At 37.8% G+C, this 5,991-nt stretch overlaps 1 long non-coding RNA gene across 1 annotated transcript; it reads left to right on the forward strand.

Annotated features, from left to right (window-relative positions):
• Positions 1-2,520: 2,520 nt before the first annotated feature.
• Positions 2,521-4,395, forward strand: LOC120539585. The gene is made up of 2 exons (XR_005635633.1): positions 2,521-2,591; positions 4,187-4,395. It is a non-coding gene; the product is annotated as an uncharacterized LOC120539585 (long non-coding RNA).
• The last annotated feature ends 1,596 nt before the right edge of the window (positions 4,396-5,991 follow it).

The raw sequence follows: 5,991 nt of genomic DNA on the forward strand, positions 1-5,991 counted from the left end.
AATTTTAGTTAACCTGTAAGTTCAAGTTGTTGACCTTTATACAGTTGTGTCAAAACCTGCGACTTCCAGTTATCATTTGGTAGGAATCAGAAGTGCTGCCAACAACACAGGAACTTAAAATTTTCCACAAAATTAAAATGATGTTGCACAAAAACAAAATTATAATTTTAAAATGTTTAAACTACACTAAAATCAAATCAAAACCACAAAACAAGAAAGGAATGAAATATAGGATATTAAAAAGCGTTAGAAAATCTTCAGATAAATAAATGTAAACTAAACATGTAAACGCCCGATGCGACTCTACTCTGTTGGTCCCTTGAGTAAGGCCCTTAACCTGCAATTTCTCTGTCCTGGGTATGACGTTAATCTGCATCCAGCCCTGCAAGTAGGCCCTCCAACCTACAGGAAAAAACCTGGAGGTTGGTGGCAGAATTTGCACTCCTGCCACCATAAAAAAAACCTCACACTGGTTCCATTCCACCCGAACTAGTGTGGTGCTGAGGTGTCACCTGTAGCATGGCTGCACTCCGGTCCTAATCTTGGATCCTGAGTCAACACATGCTCCGAACCTCTCTCTCTCTTCTCACTGAACAACACAATTCCCATTGTTAAATTAATACTTAAAGTGTGTATATAAAAACATGTTTCCATATGTAAACCTTTAAGTTATTTCAACACAATTAGAGTTAATATGTCATATAATTTTTGAACCCACTCAATCTAGAACAAGGTTACAGGGTATGGCAAAGGGTACAAGGCAAGAAGAAACCCTGCATAGGATGCCAGTCCACATGCACACATACCAAACTCACTCTAGGGCCAATTTAGTGTTGCCCATTCACCCTCCTTCCATTTCTTTGAACAGTGGGAGGAAGCTGGAGCACCCAGAGGAAACTGGCAAACACTTGGAGAAAACATGCAAACTCCATGCAGGGAGGACTTGGGATGTGAGCTCTGGTCTGCTTACTGTGAAGCAGCAAGGTTAATATAATATTGGCAGTTTCGCTGTATGCCACCATGATGATCAAGAACTTTAAAAAAAAAATCTTGACATTTCAGTGGCAGAGGTTTCTCTTTTTTTTGTAATTAAATTCTTATTAAATAAAGATAAAACGTCAGGTGATACAACAATAAATAATGGTATAAGCCTGAGCAAAAGGGTAAAATATTCTATGAGAATCCAGTTGCCAGAGGAGTGAAGAGGGGAGTAAAAGAATCACAAGTCACAACAGCAAAACCTAAAACAATTACAAGCAATATTTGACAGGGTCAAGATTTTACAGCAAACCAGGATTTGCACAATTGAGCAGCAGTAGATCAAGTTTCTAATGCATTGCTGGAGGCACCATTAATCCACGTTGCAGAGATTTAAGATGTATCAAACTGTAGAAGAAGGACTCCCAGTTGTCTACAGTAATGTGCTCAGATGCCTTCCAGTGAGGGGCGATAATTCATTTGGCTGCTAGGTTATCCAGGCAAACTAATTTAAGTTCAGGACATCTAAGCGGAAGCAATATCAGGTCTTAAAAAAGCAAGATTTGAGGCAACAGAGAAATACTGGAAGTAAGAAAAAACAATGGTACAGTAGGTGACATACAGTATGTGCATCCAAGCACATGTTTCTTTACAAATATAGCTTGAGAGAATTCAGACCTTGCGAAAGTTTCGTAGAACCCAAGGCCTACAGATCATACATTAAAGTTTTAGGAAAACTGCAAAACTTAAAGGCATTAACTCTAAACTTGTGACTTTACTGTCTATATGATGTCAGGACAGTATGTCAGCAAATGACAAAAAACTGAAAGATTAATATCTACTCTAACCACCCTGCAATTTTCTTTAAAATTGTGACCAGTAGACAAACATATAAATAAATAAGCAGTATGTCATGTGAGAGGAACACATTAAGCACATAGACTGAATATAATTACAGGTTGCTGAGTAATCTATTTTTGACTTACTCACCTGATGACTAAGTAGCCACAAGTCACTTGGATTATCATGCTTGTATAATTGTACATAAACCGTTGTATTTTTCAGAGGATATGCAGTTTCTCAAAATAGGTGTGTGACCTGTAGGGGGGGTATTGCTGCACCCCAAACACAACTTTACAGACATAAGTTCCAGGTTGAATTAATAATTTATTTGCCAAAGGACTTGCAACTGGTTTCTTAAGCACAATATACCTGCAGCACCCCTAGTGATACTAAAAGAACACAAAAAACTGCACCATGGAACTACAGTTCCCAGAATGCCTTGTAGGTGCCCATACTGGTAGGGAGCATGTAACCCTGGCAGGTCATCTCCTTCTTTTCTTCTAAATACAAATTAGGGAACAGCCAGGTCACTCATCAAAAATCTTTTTATCAAAGGATTAGTTGGTGTAATTTGTATAAACTTATAGCTGGTTTGGTATAATGTTGATGGTTTTTGTGATTAATTGATTACTCCTTCTTTTCTTCCATCACACTGGCCTGCTGGTCGGGTAATGTTGCTTGGTTCAACCCAGCCTGGATGCCAGTGTACCGAAAGCAAAGGAGACGCTGACACTTTTCTTGCCTTCTTGCCACTTGGGCCTTCCAGCCAGGTAAGCGTCAATTACAGGCAGTTCCTGCTATTTAATGCTAACCCCAAAAAACACCCCTCACTTCAGTGCAGGTAGCACAGAACAAAGAACTTGAACACTACAAAAGAAAGCACTTGGCTTCACTGTTAATGTTGATTTAGCTCCATGAAAGAAACAATTATGAAGGCAGCACAAGAATCTGTGGCACAACAGGGTGATGGTCAACTTTCTTGTCTGTGGCTGGGGTTTTGGCTCTTCTGCTGTGTTAGGGTACCATGATTCAGAGAAAAGGTTCAAAAGCTGAACCACTCACTGACTTCAAACAAGATAATAGACCATAGTCAAGGAGACATGGTCTCAGGTAGCAGGATATGGCAGTAGCCCCTTTTTATCATCATAGTCATATATTATTTTCAAAGTTAATCTAATAAAAGAAGTACTTCCTATACACAGTTTTGTTGTTAAGTGAGACTGTTCCAGCAAGTTCCTAATTATAGAAAAGATTTTTGCACTTGAACTTCAGCTGTATGTTGTTTTCACATTTGACTATGGATGATTACATTTCAAAATAGCTTTTCCGACTACTCATACAGTGTTTCACATTGTCAGTACAAACTAAAATATTTCAATGCCATCTTGAGGTGAGGGAATCAGAAAGTTGACTAGTGCTCTGCAGTTTGGGGGGCCCTGTGCCTGGAACCGCCCTGGTCACTACACTAAGCAATCTGCAACCCCTGTTTGCAGATGCATAAAAATATACAGCAAATACAGACATGGTTGAATATTTTAATAACCCATTCACACTGAATTTTAAAATTAACTGGAAAATATCTCTTTTTTTTTTTTCAAAACTGGAGTTCCAGATGTCTGCTTCATCAGTTTCAAGCTAAAATATTGCAGAATGTGTCATAACTAACACAGCCACCCCTTTAGATGACCCTGCTTCTGTATAAGAAATCACTTATATTTTTGTATAATTATTTAAAATATTAATTACAGTCCTGTACTAATTACTGATTATATACGTTACACTCTACTCCTTTATCACTACGGCAAGTTTCAGAGAAAAATATATTTGTGAGATCTGGAGATGTCAGAACTGAGATGACCACAAGTGGTTGTGCAAATGTTTTAAAAATGGATTGCAGTGCTCTTACCTTATCCAAGGGAGACCACCTGAAATTAGAAGTGTGCTCTGGACCCCCCAGTGCACACAGTAATTTCAATGCATTGTTAAATACTGAACAGTCAGCATGGGATCAGAAGAGAGAGGTTATGTTTTACTAACATGTTGGAATTCTATAAGGAAGTAACAAAAGAATACAATCAAAGTGGTGCACAGGGTGTTATTTATGTTGACTTTCAGAAAGCATTTGATGAGGTGTCACATTAGGAGTTGGGCATCAAACTAAAAGAAGTGGGAGTTCAGGTGTGGTAGGTAGATGGGTGAAGACCTGACTCAGATGCAGAAAGCAGAGGGTGATGGTGTGAGGAACTTTATCAGTGTTACATGCATGTGCTTGGAGAACAACTTCAGAGCTCATCTGATGGCAATTTTACTCCAAGCCACAGGGTGGCACTGTATCTGACTACCTCTCCTCTTCCTCCTTCTGCAGATCAGAAGATTGATGGCTAAAAGACCTTTGACATCACTTCTAGATTCTGTCCTCCTGGACCCACCTCTTCCACTTGCTCAGCCTCATAACCTCCTCTACTTCCATCTGGAGGCAATCAGCAGAAGATTCAAGTCTGAAAAGACATTCTTCTTGAATTGTGTGTTATTTATTTTGTTGTTTTGTCTACCAATTACAATCTTTACAATTTCTTTATGTTCTTTATTCTTACATCAGAATTGGTTGATGTTTAGTTTGGTGTCACACAATGGTTAGTGCTAGGGACGCTGCTGTTTTTAATATATATAGGATGATACCAAGCTAGGTGGATTGGCAGATAATTTAGAATCTGTTGAATAATTACAGAGGGAATGTACAGATGAAATGTAATATAAGTAAGTGCAAAATATTACAAGGTAAAATGTTAAAAAATGTTCAAATTTTTAAAAAAGATAGATTTGAATACGCAATGGGAGATGTGAAAATTGAAAGTACACCTTATGACTTAGGAGTCATACACTACACTATCAACTACTAAACAGTGGTCAGAAGCCATTAAGAAGACCAAAATAATGTTAGGTTGTGTAGAGTACAAGTCTAAGGAGGTTATGCTGAAGCTTTATGACACACTGGTGAGGCCTCATCTGGAGTACTGTGTGCAGTTTTAGTGTCTGAGCTACAAAAAAAGATACAGCAGAGCTGGAACATTCCACCCAAGAGTAACTAGGTTGATTCTAGGGCTACATGGGATGAATTATGAAGAAAGATTAAAAGATCTGAGCCTTTTCCGCTTAAGCAAAAGATTAAGAGGTGATATGATTAAAGTGTATAAAATTATGAAAGTATTTATTATGGTGGATCGAGACTGTTATTTTAAAATGAGTTCATCAAGAACACTGAGACACAGTTGGTAACTTGTTAAAGGATCAGTGGGCTCACCAACATTAGTTTTTCTTCACGCATAAAACCAAAAACACATTGAATAAACTACCAAGTAGTGTGGGACAGTAGGACATTAGGGACTTTCAAAACTTGACTTGATGTTATTTTGGGGGAATTAAGTGGATAGGACTGGTGAGCTTTGTTGGGCTGAATGATCTGTTCTCATCTAAACCTTTCTAATGTTCTAATATTCACTTGCTTTGAAACCAGAAGTAAATTTCTAAAAATAAGAGGCCAGTCCCAGTAAAACACAAATTTCAGTGACATTTCAGAAGGTTAGGTAAGTTCATACTCTCTTGGTCTTCTTAGTATGTGTGGTCACACTTTCAGCTAAAATAACATGTACAAAATAAACAGCATACCCTGAAAACAACCAATATTTAACAAGTTTGATTTTTATCTGTTTTTTTTAGTATTGCCAGCATTGCTCCCCCATGCCAAATGTGTTTCGCTTGAAAAGTGTGGCTAAAAACAATAGTGATCTAGGTTAGGTAGCGAAGAAAAGCACATTCAGTTTCCAAGCATTACTTGAAACATTATGCAGTCCAAATTGTAAAACATTAAACTGTACTGTGTTCTAGGGAATATAGTGTTCCAATGGCAAATTTTATTGTTCACCAACCAGTAATCATTAGCTAAATCCATCATAACAAGCTACACTGAATAATCATGTTCAAATAATGTGTGATCTGTTCTTGGTTGAGTGGGCATGGGCCAATTGGTGTGTATGCAGATATCAGCAGTTAGCATTTCTTTTACTGTTCTCTAATGTTTCACTTTCAACCACTTACCATACAGAACCAAAACTTCATGTAGGGATTCTTTTCAGTCTTTAAAAGGAACATTAACTTCCTGGACACCAAAAT

This window comes from Polypterus senegalus, chromosome 11 (genome assembly GCF_016835505.1).
Source record: "Polypterus senegalus isolate Bchr_013 chromosome 11, ASM1683550v1, whole genome shotgun sequence".
In the NCBI taxonomy this organism is placed as follows: Eukaryota; Metazoa; Chordata; class Cladistia; order Polypteriformes; family Polypteridae; genus Polypterus; species Polypterus senegalus.